We start from the raw sequence: 7,493 nt of genomic DNA, 5'->3' as shown, positions 1-7,493 counted from the left end.
CACAGCAAGGGAGAAGTTACAATCTTTAATGATAACTTTTTTTCCTAAGGGGGATTTTTTTTCTCCTGTACCACCAAGCCAGTACATCTATGTCCTCCCAGAAAATATTTATTATCTCTTGTAGCAAGGGTGAAGATATTGAATATGACACAGAGGCTCAGAACTGTTACCTCCCTAGACCCAGGGTGGAGTGAGCAGGCAGGTGCAATGCAAGAAATAACTTCCACATTTTCTCCTTGGAGATAAGGTCTAGGAATTGGGTTTGAGATATTGTTTCTGGTTGTGTCATAAAATTTTCCTGTCAGCCTCATCTACTAGTTCTCCTAGTGTCTCTCTCTCTCTCTCTTTTTCCCCCTTCCCACTCTACCCCAAGGGTGTTGACCTTCACACTTGCCTTTCAGGAGTCAACATTCCACGATGCCTCCAGTCCGGGAGAAAATGCTTCCTCCTTTGCTTCTCCCAGCCCACCTCAAGCAGTCTCCCCACACCTTGGGTCTCATGGATGTTAAAGCTGTTATTGTTACAGCTTCCTGGGAGCAAGTGCTTTCTCAAGTCCGTCTTGCAAGGTGGGTTCTTTTTTGTTTTTGTTCTGGCAGAAGGAAGACGATAGAGGACAGTGAAATATGCTCTGAGTAGGGATGGTTATGCAAAAGCAAGTAGGAGGAGGAAGCCAAGAGGGGAGTTGGTGAGTCAGAGGAGAAAAGCGCACCAGCAGGCTAGCAGGGAGCCTCTCAAAAGCAGCAGGGAAGCCCAAGCCACAAGGTAAGAAGAGAATTTTCTGTGTACGACTCCAATACAGAGCCATTATCCCAGAGCTGCTGGAGCAAGAGTATCAGATAACCTCTGACAGCTAAGCTGGAGATTTTGGTGGCAAAGGGGGTTTGTGTAGAGGGGATAAATCAGATCACCTGGGGAATTTTCTGGGGAAAATAAAACACAAGCTGCTTACCAACAGCTCCACAGCCCCACCAGCTCTGTCCTTAAATGTGTCCAAAAGGAGTCCAGAAAGCAGGTCAGACTTTTCTGATGTGTATTTTGTAGATGGTCCCCGGGTGTAACTGAATTGTTCAGGTCCAGGCTTTGGAGCTCAAATTTCTGTACCTCCTGCAGCTTCTCTTCTGTTTTCTGCTGAGGAGTGGAAGACAGAAGGTGCAAGGAGCTGTAGGTTTTCTCTAGCTCAGGTGAGGGGGAGTGTGATCATTGACAACCCTCAGCCCTGGGATCCCCAAAACCTGGGTTCTGATCCAGAAAGGGCTATTACACCAGATTAGCCCATCAATTAGTTTCATTTATTCTGAAAAATGAGGGAGTAGCCCATCACTGTCTAAAATATCTAACTGCATCATTATCATCATTGCAGCTAAAAGGGCTTTAAAAGTGTGGAACACCACGCACATGTGCAATATGATTAAGTTTTGGTGCCAGCATATCAGCTAAGGTAGAAGATACCTGTATCTCGTATGGCTTTGGACAAGTTTGGAACTTCTAATTGGAATTGTAATACTTTCCTATGTGTAAAATAAATACAATATTGTCAATGAAAAGAATCAGACTCCGTGACATATTTGAAGAGATTTACTCTGAGCCAAATATGAGTGACCATGGCCTGTGACACAGTCCTCAGGAGGTCCTAAGAACATGCCTCCAAAGTGGTCGGGGTGCAGCTTGGTTTTATACACTTGAGAGGGAGACATGAGATTTCAATCAAATACATTTAAAAATTACATCTGGCCAGGCACAGTGGTTCATGCCTGTATCCCAGCAATTTGGAAGGCCAAGGTGGGTGGATCAGCTGAGGTCAGGAGTTTGAAACCAGCCTGGTCAACATGGCGAAACCCTGTCTGTACTAAAAATACATTAAAAAAAAAAAAATTAGCCGGGTGTGGTGGCAGGTGCTTGTAATCCCAGCTACTGGGAAGGCCAAGGCAGGAGAATTGCTCGAACCTGGGAGGTGGAGGCTGCAGTGAACACAGATCCTGTCATTGTACTCCCTCCTGGGCAACAAGAGCAAAATTCTACCACAAAACAAAACAAAACAAAAAAAAACAACACTGGTTTGGTCCAGAAAGGCAGGACAACTTGAATCAGGGGTGGGAATAAGGTTGGGTGGAGGTAGGGGTGGAGGTAGGGGTGGGAGATTCCAGCTTATAGGTAGATTTACAATTTTTCTAGTTGACAATTGGTTGAGTTTATCTAAAGACCTGGGATCAAAAGAATGTCTGGGTTAAAATAAAGGATTGTGGAGACCCAAGTTCTTATTTGCAGAGGAAGCCTTCAGGTAGTAAGCTTCAGAGAGAATAGGCTGTAAAATATTTCTTATCAGATGTAAGGTCTGTGTTGGTGATAATGCTGGAGCGGTATAGTAAGGTATGTCAGACCCCCACTTCTCATCATGGCCTGAAACAGTCTCTTGGGTAAAATTTTAAAAGACCCCTGGCCGGGCGCAGTGGCTCAGAGCTATAATCCCAGAACTATTGGGAGGCTGAGGTAGTACAACACTTGAGGTCAGGAGTTCAAGACCTGCCTGACCAAATAGCAAAACCTGTCTCTACTAAAAATACAAAATACTAGCCAGGTGTGGTGGCATGTGCCTGTAATCCCAATTACTCAGGAGGCTGAGAGAGAATTGCTTGAACATGAGGAGTGGAGGCTGCAGTAAGCTGAGATTGTGCCACTGCACTCCAGCCTGGACGACAGAGCAAGACTCTGTCTCAAAAACAAAAAACAAAAAACAGAGTCTTGGCTGAGGAGGAAGTCCATTCAGATGGTTGACGGTCCTTAGAATTTTATTTTTGGTTTATAATATCTTGCCCAATCTTGCTTTCCAGGTCAATGAGGGCACCTCATATAGTAAAAAATATATGTTCGCTTGGCATTTGTTGACAGATGTTCCTTGAGCACCTACTATGTGCCAGGCACTGCCTTGGCACTAGTGACACAGCCCTGGCGGGACCCAGGTTCAATCCTCCTGACACTGTCTAGGAAGAGTTGGCTATATGGACTCCCTTTGCCCAGGTGCTCGGCTTCAGAGGTTTCCCAGGTCTTCAAGCTATTTGTAAAGATGCCAGTTTCCCCAACCATTCTCTCTTTGTTCGAGGTATCTTCTGCTGTATCTAATTTCTACTTCTAGGGTGCATGATCTCACTGGAACCCTAAGTTAGAAATGTATCCAGTGGCTGGAATCCAGACTTCTTAAATTAATATGTCTGTTTTGTTTTTTTTTTTCCCTCAGAATTTCCCATTTTGTCTCTAAAAGGCTACATGATACCAATTTGGGGGACATCTATAATTCAGCCCTCTATAATCAGCTGCTCCATGAGGTCACCCATCTGGCACCTTCGTGGTTCCTTTGCCAAACATAGGTTCTCCCTTCTCACCTTTGGTGATGTTTTCAAGATCCTAAGGTTCTCTTGACTCCTCAGAAATGGCTGTCGTTTGTGTTTTAAGATGATACCGCTCACCCATCATTGCAGTAACATGCTTTTAAATTTTGGGGGGTAGTGATGATAGAATGCGCTGAGGTTGTTTTTTTGTTTTGTTTTTGTGGTTTGTTTTGCTTTTGCTTTTTCGACCTAGTTACAGCTGATTCAAGCTGACAGACTGTCATCCAGCAATGAGGCTTTTATTTTTTAAATGTTTGCTCAAAATAATTTTCATACTAGGAGGGAAAAATAATTTCCCTCCTGGTTGTAATTAACGCATGCTTGGTATGGTAACTTTTTTTTGGACTGATGGTTACTGTGCCATTTTGCGTTTAACCTATGCCTCTGACTTTAGTAGCAGTTTGGTTCAAGTAACTGAGACGGCATGGGTTATGTGCTCCCTGCTCCATGTAATCACATAACTTTTACTCACTGATGCTAATGAGTGTCCATGTGCATTTCAGAAAAGGATACTTACATTTCAGTCTCTTGAAAGATTTCCTTAGGTTTTCTGCTTTCCAGCAATGACTGTGCCTCTTCCCATGCTCAACTACTTACTCACTTACTCACCTATTAAGCAAGTGTTTACAGAGCCCTGATCATTTGTAGAATTGTTATGTACTGTACCTGTAAGCAAGATAAGATGCAGCCTTTCCCTTAAGTTATAGCTGGCCAGAGAGAAGAGAGGAACCCATACAGCTGTTTACTGTCGAGAAAGACAGCTGCTAATGGAAGGTCTGGGAGAACAAATAAATCTCAGGAAGAAGCCCAGCGCAGTGGCTCATGCCTGTGGTCCCAGCATTTTGAGAGGCTGAGGTGGGCAGATCACCTAAGGTCAGGAGTTCGAGACCAGCCTGGCCAACATGGCGAATCCCCATCTCCACTAGAAACAAAAATTAGCCAGGCGCAGTGGCTCACGCCTGTAATCCCAGCACTTTATGATGATGAAGTGAGCGGATCACCTGAGGTTGGGAGTTTGAGACCAGCCTGACCAACATGAGAAGCCTGTCTCTACTAAAAATACAAAAAAATAGCGGGTGTGGCAGCACATGCCTGTAATCCCAGCTACTTGGTAGGCTGAGGCAGGAAAATCACTTGAACCCAGGAGGCAGAGGTTGCAGTGAGCTGAGATCGCGCACCATTGTACTCCAGCCTGGGCAACGAGAGCAAAATTCCATTTCAAAGAAAATAGAAAAAAAAAACAAAAAGAAATATACAAATTAGCCAGGCATGGTGGCACATGCCTATAATCCCAGTTACTCGGGAGGCTGATGCAGGAGAATCACTTGAACCTGGGAGGTAGAGGTTGCAGTGAGCCAAGAGGATCACGCCACTGCACTCCAGCCTTAGTGACAAGCAAGACTCCCTCTAAAAATAAAAAATCTCAGGAGGAAGAGAGACATCTTCTTTCAGGGAGAAGGCAAGCTGTGGTCAGATTTTTTAAGAAAGAGTGGCTGTCCTGCAAAAATCTCAGGGCTTTTAAATAACAGGGCAAGTTTGGAAGAACGGCAAGTCAGGAGCCTAAGGCACTAAAATGGAGGGGAGTGATGGGAGATCAAGAGCAGGCCATGAAGGACCCGGGTGCAAGGCGTGGGGATGTTTATTTAATCCTGTATACACTGGAAATTTATTGAAGAATTTTAGTCAGGGATTTGATAGACTTGTGCTTTTAAAAGATAGTTGTGGCCAGGTATGGTAGGTCACACCTGCAATCCCAACACTTTGGAAGGTGGCTTGAGGCCAGGAGTTAAGACACCAGCCTGGGCAATATAGCAAGGTCCAGTCTCTAGTCAAAAATGAAAAAAGTATCTTGAAGGAGCTCCTTCAAGACTAGCTGATGGGGAGATGCTGAGACAGAGTGAGACCCCAACTCTAAAAAAGGAAAGATAGATTGTGGGCCAGGTATGGTGGCTTACACCTGTAATCCCAGCACTTTGGGAGGCCAAGGTGGGTGGATCACTTGAGGTCAGGAGGTTGAACCAGCCTGCCCAACATGGCAAAACCCTGTATCTACTAAAAACACAAAAATTAGCTGGGCATGGTGGCATGCACTGGTAATCCAGCTACCTGGGAGGCTGAGGCATAAGAATCACTTGAACCCAGGAGGCAGAGGTTGTAGTGAGCTCAGATCACTGACAGAGAGAGACTCTGCCTCAAAAAATAATAATTTTTTTTAAAAAAGAAGGCAGTTTTTGGCAGCAGTGGGTGATGGGGAGATGTAGAGAGACAGGAGAGAAAGGTCAATGTCAAAGGCCACCCTAGAGACATGTAAATGGGAATTCTGGCAACGGGCGAGCGGATTGGAGAACACTATTGAAGAGTCTCCTTCCATGAAGCGCCCTGGTGACTCGTGTCACCTCCCTTCTGCCAGGGCCCAGGAGTATCTGCCTCTGCTGCTCATTACAGTCTTCAGAATGAGTTTTGCCCAAGACACATCCTGAAGTATCCCCTGGCTCTCTGGCCAGCCCATCATGTGTTGTCTAGATCCAGATATGCCTGGGGCTCAGTGACAAGGGATGGGACTTGCTTCCCAAAAGCATACACTTTCTAGCGAGGACAGGTGCTCATGGAAAGAAAAATAAGTAAGAGAATTTCCACAGGAGTTGCTGAGAACCGTGGACAATAACACTGGGGAACAACTGGGGGCAGAGTTAGGAAGCCCAGCTCCAGCTTGGGGAGGAAATGGGCTTGAGGCCAGTAGCAGCTGGCAGGCAAAGAGGGCCCAGGGCCACCAAACCCCGCACAGGACTCAGAACTGGCCCAAAGCTGGGATGGAGGGAGGGAGGGTGTCGCTTTGAAAGGTCTATTCTCTTAATCCCTAGGAAATGTTAGCTTTTTCCTAATTATAAGCCCTGCTTATAAAATTCTATCACCATTTCCTTATAACTGTTTACAGGTTAAGTGCTTCTCATTTTCCTCATTTTGATTTTGCTCCATTGCTTCCTATTTTTGTTCCACACTTTTTCTCCTACTCACATTGCCCTTAGGAGAAGCTCTCTTGCTAAAGTCACCTCTTCAGTCTTTGCAGGGAGGGAGGGCATCCTTGCCTATGATTAATAATGGCCTAGTTTCTAATCATTTTCCCCTTGGACTCAAGTTTTAAGAACTAGGAGCACATCTTAGCTGGCCCTGTTCTAATCTACAGGGCTAGGACTACAAGGCAGGAATTACCACTCACTGACATTTTCCTGCTGTACAGCAAGTAGTTTTCAGACATGAAGATGAGATGATCCTCATTGGATATTTTTAGCACATCCAGAGGAAAAGCATATGAATGGAAGAGAAGGGGTTTTTCTGCTATTGCCACCCAAGATTTAGCTTGAGTCATTACATACTTCCCAGAAGATTCAGGGGACTTCCAAGGAAAACCCAGAGCTGGCAAAACATGCTCCCCTTCAGGAAGAAAGCTATAAATGCCAAGAGTCTCCTCTGTGGCTTCCCAACGTCTCTCAGGCAGGTCTCGGAGCCCTGGAGGTAGAGAATAGTTTCTGATCAGTATGAAGGCTTCCTCCATGCTGATGATACATGTGTGATCTTACATACATGTGAGATGGTGTGTGAACATAAAGGCCATCACTGAAGCATTTGAAATGGCAAAAGACTGGAAACAACTCGAAAGCCCATCGATGAGGAAACTGACTAAATAAACAGGTTAATCCATACAATACTTCTTTGAAGCAATAAGGAACGAGGATCTGCTTTACGAACTGCCCAGGAATGCTCCCTGAGACATACTGACAAGTAAAAATAAAGGGAAGCACAGCATAGACAACTTGTAAATTTTTTTTTTTTTTGCTTTGAAAGACGAAAATAAGAACACATATACATTTGAATTTTCTTGTGTACACATAAAACAGCTAAAAAGACAGATTAGAAAGTGAACTCAGGCCAGGTGCAGTGGCTCACACCTATAATCCCAGCACTCTGGGAGGCTGAGGCAGGCGAATCATTTGAGGTCAGGAGTTTGAGACCAGCCTGGCCAACATGGTAAAACCCCGTCTCCATTAAAAATACAAAAATTAGCCAAGTGTGGTGGCAGGAGCCTGTAGTTCCAGCTACTCAGGAAGCTGC

The 7,493-nt window shown here is 44.9% G+C and overlaps 1 protein-coding gene across 1 annotated transcript in view; it reads left to right on the top strand.

Annotated features, from left to right (window-relative positions):
• Window positions 1-279: 279 nt before the first annotated feature.
• CHST4 (carbohydrate sulfotransferase 4) overlaps window positions 280-7,493 on the top strand; it is a 12,163-nt gene continuing 4,949 nt past the window's right edge. Inside the window, exon 1 of the mRNA XM_017539179.2 lies at window positions 280-762. The gene's annotated coding sequence lies outside the window, so the exon portion shown is untranslated. The remainder of the gene's footprint in view (window positions 763-7,493) is intronic.

The sequence above is a fragment of the Cebus imitator genome, unplaced genomic scaffold, assembly GCF_001604975.1.
Source record: "Cebus imitator isolate Cc_AM_T3 unplaced genomic scaffold, Cebus_imitator-1.0 Scaffold117, whole genome shotgun sequence".
NCBI classification, from domain to species: Eukaryota; Metazoa; Chordata; class Mammalia; order Primates; family Cebidae; genus Cebus; species Cebus imitator.
This window is presented reverse-complemented; position numbering and strand designations above follow the sequence as displayed.